A 13,021-nucleotide genomic window follows, 5' to 3' on the forward strand; every position below is an offset into this window, starting at 1 on the left:
TTAATATTATTAGTACTATACAGTTTTAATTTCTTTATATGTATAATAATTCAACCAAGAAAAAACATTTTAATTTAATAAGCTGGGCTGCGCAGAGGTGAACTACTCAGAGGTAGCTGGGGAGCGACAGTAGCTCAGGAGCTACTAGTTGGAGACCACTACAAAACTCTATAAAAGGTCCATCGCTAAAGAGTCACAGATGAGCCCAGCGTGCAACAGGACACGGGCTGTTAAAAATGGGCTTTCTGGTTAGCTAGGGTATGCACCAAAGTGAAGCAGAACCCATACCAAAGATAACCTGTGCTCACCCTCTGGTAGCTTGGCACAGAACATGCAGGCTAGTCATCAGAAGCAACGTGTAAAGCGTTTGCACAACACACTAACAGATAGACACAATAAATACATTACAAAAGAAATGCCATCCTGAGCAATGCATGGCAAAAACAACATAAATCAGTGAATACTTAGGACATGAAATACAGCAGATTATGAGAAAGCACACAAATCACTGCATTAATGCAAGTAACAAAACGTTGTTTGGTGATAAAATACACACATCATACATAACCATAGGGCGAAGGAACACCTGTGCTCCAACTAGGGTCATTGAAGTTTGCTTTTGTGAGCCCTTCTAAAAGGATCGTGGGCCGGCATACAATGTAGGCCGCAGGAGCTCCTGCGCGCCTTGTACCCGTGCTAAGGTACCAGGTGAACTACATGTTGAATGCAGGATCAGTATACCCCCTTATACTTTATTGATTTTTGTTTGATATAGCGTGAACTTAGCCCAAAGGTATCAGAGCGCTTTAAATGAGCATCAGTCGCGTTACAGATGGACACATTCTCCAGTATTGAATCTTTCATAAATTCACATGCTTGTATCTTCCCTGTCGGCATGGTGGGAGTCTCATGGTAATAGAATGACTATAGCAGTATCAGAGTAAAACACTGCATAGAAAGTCCCATAGGGGATCATATTTGGTTGCCAAACCTCCTCATTATTTGGACCAAAACTCTGCCAATCAGCTGCCAGCCCTGACATCACACTCCCCAGCAGAGCCATCATATCTCAGATTTCCAACGGCCTTCGTGTGAAGAGGAGTCTCCCTGAGCTCTGCTCAGTTTAGTTCCTGTGAACTTTTCACCTTTCTCAACTGAAAGTTTTCTTGCTACTGAATTGAGGTTCTGTTCTATTTCATTTACCTACAATGGCTGAAAGCTCTAAAAAGAGGCTTTTCAGGCCCTACAGATCCTGTGGAAAACCTAGACTATACTCTGAGGATCCACATAAGGACTGCGTATACTGTCTCCACCCTAAGCATGTCCCTAAAGACTGCAAGCATTGTAGATCCTTCTCGGCTAAAACCTGGAGGGACAGGGAGGCACGTTTATTATTGTGGCTTCAAATGAAGAAAGCCACTACAGATTCGAACTCTGAAGAGGAAGTTGATCCTCAGACTCCCAAGAAAAGAAAGTCTTCTGCTCCTGAGAAAATGATTGCTAAAAAGCAAAAAATCAAAGAAAAAGAGGCTTCTTCATCTTCTTTGCCTCAAACACCGTTGAAAAGATCCTCTCTTTCAAGGGAGGTGTCATCTGCTCCTTCATCCATGGTAGGAGTATCATCTCCAGCTGTAATTCATCGTTGTCGACGACAATTTCGACGTCAACACCGTCGATGAAGGGTACGGTGTCGAACTCATCGACGGGAAGATCAACGTCGACACCAACTTAGTCGACGTCATCTGCGGCGACGGCACCATTGACGTCGACGATAATCCGAATTTCGATGACGAGGGGAACTTCATCGGGAGACTCGTCGACTACACATTTTAAGTCTCCGAAGACAAAGTCATCCATTACTCTGAAGTACTTCCACCCGTCGACGGCGAAGAAATCTACTGACTTTACCAGAAGGACCAAGGTTTCACCGTTGCCACCTTCAACTCTGCTGGAAATGCAGTCAGACGATGAGGAATCTGGAGTAGCATAGTCCATCCCAGCTGCAAATGAAAAAGTAAAGACACAGATGATGAGGAGTACCAGGAAGTACAGGAAGCCTTTTCTTTTGAAGATCGTCCGGTGACAGAAAAGAGATACGAGTCTTTTCAACAGCCTTACGACTATAAGGAAGAAGAAGAAGTACAGCAGGAGGTGAGAGAGGAAACTGTTTCTATGCCAATTTCCCTGGTAACAGATCTTCGCCATATGATAAACTACTAATATAGTCATTTCCCAGAGGCCAACACTCCTGCCTCAAAGTCCGTAACAAGTCCTGTTCAGGTTCAAAAGGCTCAGCCTCCACCTCCAACTCAAAAAATGTGTTCCCCTCCTATTGTTACAATAAGAGATGATCGAATAGAAAGTGACTGAGATCAACCAGAGGAAGGTGAACTCCTTCAAGACGGCCCAGGGACTGAATGAGATGAATACGTTATCCCTACTACGCCGACTCCAGCAACTTCTCCTGCTCAAGATATTGGGGGATTCCATGATATCATGGAGAAGAACTCAAAAAGATTTGAGCTCCCGCTTCCAGTCAAAGAAGCAGAGTGTTTTCTTTACGACTTTAAAGAAGAATCACGAAAATCCGTCTGGTCAATCCCAATTCTAGATTTCATTTGGGAAGAAGGGTTAAAATTGATGAAGAACCCAGCCTCTGTCGCAGCCTCGGATAAAAAAAAAGTATTGGGCACCTGAATCCTCTCCGGCGTGTTTAATTGCGCATCCACTGACGGAATCTGTGGTGATGCAAGCAGCGCAACGCAATTCGAAAAATCAGGTCTCAACAACTGCATCGCCTCCCGATAAGGAAGGAAGACGCATGGATGGAGCGGGGGAAGCACTTTGCTGTGCTGGCGGCAGCAGCGATTAGGGCTGCAAAGGCCGCCTGGTTCACCACTTATCTCCAAAAAGCCAGACGCACCTGCAGACGCCTGGAGAAGAACTAGAGGAACACCAAGACAACAGAAAACCACGCCACCTACAAAGACTCCATGACGGACTACCATAACCAAGTCAGAACCACCAAGAGGAACGTCATCCACTCCAAGGAACTCTTCAGTGTCATTCAGGAATTCACAAACCCACGCAGCGAAGCCACAGACATCACCCCGTCCCAAGACCTCTGCGACAAGCTTGGAACCTACGCCCACCTCAAGATCAAAACACTACACAACTTCATCGCCCACCCACAAGACGCCACAGCCAGCCCCCCGCCCCCAGAGGCACCGATCACAACCGACGACACAGCTATAACCATGAAGAGCATCCACTTGGTGTGCCCCCACCGACCCCTGTCCCCCACACATCTGCCACAGAAAGCAAGCAGAAGTCAGGTCCCTGCTCAAGAAGCCCAAGGCTGACCCCACCGACCTCAAAAATTACCGGCCCATCTCGCTCCTCCCCTTCGGGGCCACAGCGGTGGAGAAAACAGTCAACAGGGAGCTGACACGGTTCATTGAAGAGAACGCTGTGCTCAACCCATCCCAATGAGGATTCCGAAGCAACCACAGCACCGAGACCGCCCTACTCGCCGCCACAGACTACCTCTGCACCCTCCTAGACCAAGGCCACTCCGCGGCCCTCATTCTAATCTAAATGTCAGCAGCCTTCAACACAGTCTCCCAACGCACACTACTCACCAGACTACACATCACCGGCATACAAGGAACAGCCCTGGTCTGGATTCGATCGTTCCTCACCGAAAGAAGCCAAAGGATCAGGCTTACACCGTTCATCTCCGCCTCCACAAAAATCACCTGCGGAGTCCCACAGGGGTCATCACTGAGCCCGACCCTCTTCAACATCTACATGGCCCCTCTTGCAGCCATCACCCGACAACATGGCCTCAAACAGCGTACCATACGCCGACACCCAGCTCATCCTCTCCCTCAGAGACACAACCACCACAAAACTCAACTTCCAGAAAGGAATGCAAGACGTCGCAGTCTGGATGACAGACAGCTGCCTCAAACTCAACGCCGAAAAAAGACAGATGTCCTTGTCCTTGGAACTACCCCATCAGCATGGGACAACACCTGTTGGCTCACCGCCCTCGGAAACCTAACTATCCCCTCAAACCATGCCAAAAACATTGGCAACGTACTAGACTCATCACTCACCATGAACCGACAGATCAACGCCATCACCTCAAGCTGCTTCAACACCCTCCGCAAGACCTTTAAATGGATTCCCCCTGAATCAAGGAAGATAGTCACCCACGCATTCATCACCAGCAAACTGGACTATTGAAATGCACCCTACTCTGACAAACTAGGACCTACTCCGCAAACTGCAGACAATACAGAACACTGCGGCCAGACTCGTCCTACCCCGGCACAAACACATCAGCCAACACTTACAGAGACTCCACTGGCTCCCCGTAGAGAAGAGAGTCACCTTCCAAGTCCTCACTCACGCCTACAAATGCCTACACAACAGCGGACCTAAATACCTCAACAGAATCAACTTCCACGTAGCCAAAAGAAACCTCCAATCTCACACTGGCTGGAAACCCCGAGCAACCGCAGAGCCAGAGCAGGCGGAGGATCATTCTCTCACATTGCAGCCAAGGCTTGGAACAAACTACTGGCAGACATCAGACACGCCCCCTCCCTGAACACCTTCAGGAAGACCCTCAAGACCTGGCTCTTCAGCTTAACAGATCTGAGCGCCACCCCCCTCCCGGCGCCTTGAAACCCTCACGGGTGAGTAGCAAGCTTACAATCTCCCAGATGGATTGATCACTGCTTCCGCTTTACCTTCAAAACCATGATCACCCGCAAACGACAACAACGGTTCCACAGCAGAAATTATAACAAGATCCCCAACGACCAGCTCACCATCTCTCTCAGCAGTTCCGCTCCCACTGCCACGGACAACGACTCTACTGCCGCTGCCCAAACCCTGCACAATTGGCTCACCGACTGCGCAAAGACCATCACCCCCTCAAGAAAACTACCAACCCACACGCCAAGAGAGCCCGCTGGTTCTCTGTTGAACTCAAGAGTTTCAAGACGAACCTACAGATGCCTTGAAAAGATATGGAGGAACTCCAAAACTGCAGCGGACCTAGACAACTTGAAAGCAGCCACCACCACAAGCTCATCAGACACACAAGGAAGAAAGCACTCCAGGAGAGAATCTCCGCCCACGCAAACAGCAGCAAGGAACTGTATGGCATCATCAAAAAGTTTGCACAACCCAACAGTGAGCCTACCAACATCCCCTCCTCCCAGGATCTCTGCAACAGACTCAGCACCTTCTTCCACCACAAAATCAGGACCATCTACGACAAATTCAACAACAACCCATGCACGGATCCCACACCCACCATCCCAGACACCACGCAACTAACCCTCGACAACTGGACCGCCCTCTCCATCGATGAGGGGAGAGGAGTTGGCCTAACGGCTAGGGCTGTCGACCTCGAATTTGGGGAACTGGGTTTGAGTCTCGGCAACGACGCTGAACAGCCAGCGATTCTGGGCAAATCACTTAATCTCCCTGTGCCAAACAAAAGTGAATGTGTCCTCATGTAACGCAACTGGTGCTATGTAAAGCGCTCCGATACCCAATACTTTCAGGTCAAGTTTACGCTATATAAAACTCCGTAAAATAAAATACTTTTTTTTTTTTAGATGACAACTTGAAGACCATGAGATCAATCCACTCCGGAGTGGTGCCCCCCATGGACCCCTACCACAAAGCCACCATCATCACCCAGAGCTTTGACTAATCATCAACTGCTCCTTCCCTGACAACTGTAAACATGCAGAGATCAATGCTCTCATGAAAAGATCCTCGGCTGACTCCACAGACCTGAAAAACTTTAGACCGATCTTTTTACTCCCGTACCCGGCAAAAGTCATTGAAAAAAGATTTCAACAGCCAGCTTGCTTCCTTCATATAAGAAACAACATCTTCGACTGCTCCCAATCCGGTTTCAGGACAAACTACAATCACCGAAACCGCCCTCGTCGTCACAACAGAAAGACGCTCCCTCCTTGACCGATGAGAGACTGTGGCCCTCATCCTCCTGGGCCTTTCAGTCGCCTTCGACACTGTATCTCACTACACCTTAGCCCGACAACCACACAACGCAAGAATCCGGCACAAGGCCCTCGACTGGATCCGGTCATTCCTATCTGGGAGAGCTTAAAGGGTTAGACCCCAAACCGACCACCTGCAGAGTACCCCAATGGTCCTCCATAAGCCCCACCCGTGTTCAACATCTACATGGCCCCGCTCGCTCCCATTGTCAGTTCCTATGGACTCAACATAGTATCCTACGCAGACGACACTCAACTCATCCTCTCTTTATCCAACAAACCCCACATATCCAAACACAACTTCCAAGAAGGAATGGAAGCTGTCGCCAGGGGGATGAAGAAAAGCTGCCTACAACTTAACTCGGAAAAAACTGAAGTACTCATCATAGGCACCAATGAACGACAGCTGGTGGCCCCCAGCCCTCGATAAACCCCCCCCCTCCCCATCTGACCACACACACAGCCTCGGAATCATCCTGGACTCTGAACTAAAAATTAACCAGCAGCAACGCACTCTACGCTGGGAACAACAAAACCTCACCAGTGAACTCCAGAATGCCTCTGCCAGACTAGTACTCAACTTCTCGCCACATCACCAAACACCTGCGGGCACTATATTGGCCCCCAGTCGAAAAGATAATCACCTTCAAGCTTCTCACCCACAAAGTCCTCCACAAAACCGGACAAGCCTAACTTAACCACTGCCTCTCGTTCCACGCAACCCAGAGATCCCTCCACTAGCCCAGCTCTCCCTAGTTACGGTGCAGCGCATCAAGAAAACCAGAACAGGAGGACGGTCCTTCTCCTTCCTCGCAGCTAAGGCATGGAACACCCTACCACCCCACCTCCGGCAGACAACAACACCCTCCAAGGTCCTGAAGGACCTCAAGACCTGGCTCTTCGACGCACCCAAATGAACATCATTGAGCTGTGCCCCCTGCCCCCAGCGCCTCTTGAGACCCTACAGGTGAATAGTTGCGTTTCACTAACCCAGATTGATTGACCGACCTGCAGACACCATGTGCACCTAGCCGTCAGTGTCTCCCTCGGGCTCTCGGCACCATGAACCCTCCACCTTCCAGGGCCCTGTATCAGACACCGTATGCCCATACCGGTCAGTGCCTCCTCTGGCACTCAGCACTATAAACCCTCCACCTGCCAATGCCCTCAGCAGACATTGTGTGCCCCTACCAGTCACTGCCTCCTCAGGCTCTCAGCGCTATAAACCCTCCACCTGCTGGCGGTCTCTCAGCAGACACTGTATGTTCTCGCCTATCAGTGCCCCCCCTCGGGCTCTCAGCACCATGTACCCTCCACCTGCCAGTGCCCTCAGCAGGCACCAGGTGCCCCTGTCAGTGCCTCCCTCGGGCTCTCAGCACCATGTACCCTCCACCTGCCAGTGCCCTCTCAGCAGGCACCGTGAGCACCTGTCAGTGCCTCCTCAGGCTCTCAGCAGCATGTACCCTCCACCTGCCTGTGCCCTCTCAGCAGGCACCGTGAGCACCTGTCAGTGCCTCCCTCGGTCTCTCGGCAGCATTAAGCCTCCACCTGTCAGTGCCCCCTCAGCAGGCACCGTGTGCACCTGTCAGTGCCTCCCTCGGGCTCTTAGCGCCATGTACCCTCCACCTGCCAGTGCCCTCCCAGCAGGCACTAGGTGTCCCTGTCAGTGCCTCCCTCGGGCTCTCAGCACCATGTACCCTCCACCTGCCAGTACCCTCTCAGCAGGCACCGTGTGCACCTGTCAGTGCCCTCCCAGCAGGCACTAGGTGTCCCTGTCAGTGCCTCCTCAGGCTCTCAGCAGCATGTACCCTCCACCTGTCAGTGCCCCCTCAGCAGGCACCGTGTGCACCTGTCAGTGCCTCCCTCGGGTCTCGGCAGCAGTAAGCCTCCCCCTGCCGGTGCTCCTCAGTCGGAGGCTGCCCTCCCTGCCCTCGGGCCGGAGTGTCCCTCCTGGTCCCGGGGCCGGGCGGCGGCCATTCCACAGAGGGCGCCGGGAAACGATCAGAGACACGAGGGGTCCCCACTGCATTGGGGGGGCTGGGGAGGATTAATGTCCCAATGCACAACACTCATGGTAAGATGCATTGGTGTGGTGGGGGTGTGTGTCGGGGGGGGGGGGTCACACCCCCTCCCCGGGAGGGGCTCAGACACCCTCCGATGAGGCAGCTAACCACCGAGAGAAACACCCCGAGGGGCCCCCCGGGCATCCCTGGGCAGGGCACTGAGGTCAGCCAGGCCCAGTGGAGGAGGAGCCCAGGTCCCAGTGGAGGAGGGGAACCGGCCATCCCCGGGACTGCCCCGGGCACACCCCCGAGCACCCCTCCCTGCCCCACACCCAGCCCCCTCTTACCCAGGGCTGCAGCCGGACAGGGACCCCCGGGCCGGACTCCCTTCCCCCGCTTCCGCCGCCTCCTCCTCCGCCGCCGCCGCCGCCGCCGCCGCCGCTGGCAGATAATGCGCCCCTCACACATGGAGCCGCGGCGTCACATGGCCACGGAAGACAGACTGAGGAGAGGGCAGCGGGGAGGAAGACAGACCCGGGCCCTGGACAGCGACGACAGACTGCGGGGCCGTGGAGAGCAAAGACAGACTGAGGCGGCCCACCATGGACAGCGAAAAGAGACTGCAGGGGGGCAGAGAGCAAGCAGCCCCCTCTGGACGGCGGATCCCACGAAAGAGAAACACTGCCCGCTTCAACAATCCTTCCTAGCCATTTCAAACAATATTATTTTCGACTTCAGATTTGTTTTCACGTTTTCCAAATGAAAAACAATTTAAGGAGAGCTCAACTGAAGCAAAGGAGCTCTAAGGCGTTCAGTTCTGTTCTTGGAGTACTGTGGGGTGCTTGCCATTCCCACGGACATCCTGTGTATCAGACCATCCCTTCCACTGCGTCCAGGGTTCAGGACAAGAGCGTTTCAAAGTCTTCCTCAAGTTTAAGTTCCCAGAGTAATAGTTTGAATTTTGATCAATTCGTCTTTAGAGGTACCTCGATTGCTAGTCTTATGTTTTACCGATCATCTCCAAATATGTTCCTACTTTTATGGCACTGCTTCAACGGAGACTGCAACTTTCTCACAAATAAGACGAGGTATACATTGCAGTAGTGATCGTCTTCATTGCGCTTCTACATTCCGGAAGATTAAAGTTATTGGACAAACTAAGTATTCTGTAGTTAATGCCATTCTCAATTAAGTGTCAAACACTGACGTTTGATGGCACATGCTCCTTCTAAAGATGGCCGCCACGTTAACGGTATTAGCCTGGGCTTTTTTGTTCAGTTCCGTTTCATTTCGTCATGCAGCAGCTCTGACGCCTGCTATCTTCAGAGCATGCGCACTCCTCACTACGCCAGGCCCGTGCCCGCTGGCCGTGAGGGCATTAAGGAGCCTGCCCCGAAGATCTCTTAAAGGGACAGGCACAGCGTACTGGAACCAGATAGATGGGTTGCATAATACTGTGCTCTCCCTCCTCCCACCCGCGAGTGCAGTGCTTGAGGTGAGAGAGACAGAGCTTCACTCAGCCCCTCCCCGCGGTCACTCCCGCCCCCTTCATAACCCCCATCAGTCCATCCCACACCTTTCCCATTCACGTCTTCCACGGAGCTGAGACACACGGGTCACTGCTGTTTACTCATCCTAGAGACAAGTCAAGGGACATATCGCAGTTACTTCAATTACAGCCACTCGACCCCACCCTCCCACAGCACTCACTCAGTCGCATCTCCCAGGCACTTCTTAACTCCCATATCCCCAGCTCTAACTTTTCCATACAATTCTTCCCCAGCTACTATTCTGCCGATTCACATAATCTATCCCAGCTAATCTTCCTTCCTCTCCGAGCTCTCCTGCATCCCCTCCTCCCAGGTACTTTTGCTGCCATTAGTCACTCCATCACATAATTAGAAAACCCATCTGCAACTTCATATCCCATCTCAATAGCCCTCGACCCGCCATTATCTTCTAACAGCTCCACTCAAACACTTTTATGCCTTAAAGTGCCAAATCACTCCTTATTCCTTCAGAATACCCCTAAATCCAACTACTTTAATAGCTCCCCTATAACCAGTTTTCTCTCATACTGCACCTCTGCTAAGCCTTCCCCTTCCTGTAATTCCCACTAACACCACCTTTCCTCCAATAGATCCACTTTAGACCCCCCTCCCATCTCAAAGCTTCTCCAACAAAGCCCTCAGCCATCGCCTCTCCTAGCACTTATCCAACCACTCTTTACTCCATCAGATCCCAATAAAATCACATGTGAAGCGGGCTCAACATAAGCATAGAATGGCTGAAATGTCACTTATTCTCGTGTAGACATGTAGAGTAGATATGTACAACATGCAACAAACTTAACGAATTTGGTTAATGGCAGCAGTTTAGATGTGTGAAAACAAGGACTGCACTTGACAGCCTAGAAAGTATAGGGCTTGAGATACAATAGCAGATAAGCCAGCAAGGGCATGTTTCTTAGAAGATATAGATCGCATTCAACTTATTTGAAGTACTCATTCCGTCAAGTTGTGAGGGCTGAGAGGCAAAACAATCTGCAGCTTCCTTCTGTGTCCAGTACATATTTTCTACAATAGGTGCGTTACCTAGCTTGTTCCGTGGCTTGGAGTCATGTTAACATGCTGGGCATGAATCTGTTAAGCCATACTGTACACTTCAAGCATGAAGATAGCTCATGATTAAAGTGGCAGCTTATGGACTACTCTGGACCCTAATGTGCAGTTCAGGTAACCGGTGGTGCGGAATAACATCCTTTGCCTACAGTCACCAAGGAGCAGAGTGAAATACCAAAAACCGAGTAAATAGATTTGTTGCCAAAATATGTATATTAGAAATTTCACTGCATCCCTTTTCCCCACGAGGTCTATCTATGCAGTGCCTCCTAAAAACGCAAGGAGATAAACATGGAGTGATAACCTAACGGGCGATGGAAGTAAGAACATTAGAACCAACAAAGTAACATAGTTCATTCCTTTAATTTTCGAGATATTGTATTCCCTTTTAAACAGGCATGGTACACACAACCAGACGCCACCTAGTAGCAAAGCAGAGCTCTCCCAGTTTTTGGGAGTAAAGATTCAGCTGTCCAAATAAGTTTTCAGTTGACAATGTTTTCGAACTAGATGCATTGGAAATTATAAAGCTCCAAGCAGAGGCGCAAAGTAGCACCCTACGCTGATGAGTGTGAGACTGTGGTCAATATTTTTTTTCCAGCTTCTGTCCATGACCATAGAAAGTGATCTTGGGCAAGCCATGTTACATTTACTTTTGCAACCAGTTTGAAAGCCACTTTTGCTTAGTTTAATAAAGTCTAAGCCCTTTAGTTACATTTATAATCTCTGCTGTAAGCCTACAGCTCGATTTCACATAGACAACTTGTTTTCAGTTCAGGGCAAACATTGACATTTAATTAAAGTGAAAAAGAACTACAAGCTCAAAAATATATTAAAAGTTGAATAAACGTCCAGACCCAGAAACCTGCCCTCTGACAAGACCAATTTGTAGGGTCATTCAAGACACTAGGGAAACTCGTTCTGCATGAATACAATTTGGCTTAAATCACCGCATCAGGTGTGGCCCATGTTTTCAATATTAGTCAAGTTCTGCCAGGTCCGCGAGCAGGCCTAGCACCAGCGAGACTCCATAGGCTGGGTGTGTCCGTGGCACCAGATGCAGTGCATTAATGGCACTCCGGGAGAAGGGGCAAGGCTGGCATGGGCGGCTGGTCCCGTCGTGCCGGCTTTCCCAGCTCAGGGCGTGTTGGAAGAGAGGTGAAGGGGAGGCTAGTCTGCACATGCTCGGTAGAAGAAATGGAAGCCCGAATGGCTGGTTCAGAACCTGCAAGGTATCCTTTATTTTCATTTATGATGGAGTGCAACCCTCTGTGGGTTACTCGTCTCCAGTAACACCTCTAAAGACACCAAGCAAGGAAATGGACAAGCTTACAGTCTGACACCATAGACTCCAGTTAACAAACGGAAGAACAAACCAAACAAGACACACACCGATAGAGACTCCTAAAAAGCCTGGACTTGTAGAGATCCATTTTGGCACCAACTCCAGGACATCCAGGAATGACTAGGGTTCAGAAGCCACCTGCTCGGGCAACACCCATTCCTGCATTGGAGTAACCAGGCTCGAAGCTTTGGTAAGGCGCTTTTCCAACGTTTGCACAAAACAAACTTCTGAAGTTCAGGTGTAGCAACATTATAGCACGTTCTAGTCAACGGATGAGCCCTTCAGTCCAACGAGGATTCCATCAATCTATTATCCAAATCTATTTTTGTGTAGGGAAGGAGGTTATCAGAGCTCCCGGAGCACAACACAGTACAATCACACATAGTGAACAAAAGTCCAAGGTTGTTAAGTGTGAATGAAGCTTTAGAGACTGGATGGTAGATTGTTCAAGAAAAGCCATATACAAGGTATATGGTTCATTAAACATTTTGGCTATAGACATCATAACAAAGTATACTACTAATCCATCCCCTTCACACACACAGGTTATCATTTAGCTTAACGTCAGCTACCGGTGTCCTGCAGGCCAACATATTAGCCCATTCCCTCGCCGAAATGAACCTTAAAACACTGAACATTCCACACTATCCATGAAACCATAACCCTTCTCATGGAGGTAAGCGCGTCCTTTGCACCTTCACTAACCAGCTGACTTATGCTATATTGTGTTAATAGTAAAACTTAAAGTTGACACATCCTTGGGAAACAAAGCACTTTCTAATTCCTATTCAGTGTTTGGCATTTAGGATGTAGTCTGCTACAGGTGGAGCGCTTTCCCATGGTTGTTTTGCTGTATCGAATGTGATCAATGCTTTATTTAGTATTTTTTTCCAGAATGGGATGATGGTTGGTGCTGCACACGCATTAAGAGGGACAACACTCAAACTCTGAATTCTTGTTACTTGAAATTTCCTCTAGACTCTACATACCACCAAAAGTCCC

The 13,021-nt window shown here is 49.8% G+C and overlaps 1 protein-coding gene across 3 annotated transcripts in view; it reads right to left on the reverse strand.

The window, feature by feature from the left end:
* Positions 1–13,021, reverse strand: part of GATAD2A (GATA zinc finger domain containing 2A) — a 283,083-nt gene that overhangs the window by 221,393 nt on the left and 48,669 nt on the right. Inside the window, exon 1 of one of the 3 annotated variants that reach the window (XM_078670399.1) lies at positions 8,401–8,556. The exons of the other annotated variants lie outside the window; for them this stretch is intronic. The gene's annotated coding sequence lies outside the window, so the exon portion shown is untranslated. Of the gene's footprint in view, positions 1–8,400; positions 8,557–13,021 lie in introns of those variants that run through there. 3 annotated transcript variants of the gene reach the window in all.

Source organism: Lissotriton helveticus, chromosome 12, assembly GCF_964261635.1.
Source record: "Lissotriton helveticus chromosome 12, aLisHel1.1, whole genome shotgun sequence".
Lineage (NCBI taxonomy): Eukaryota > Metazoa > Chordata > Amphibia > Caudata > Salamandridae > Lissotriton > Lissotriton helveticus.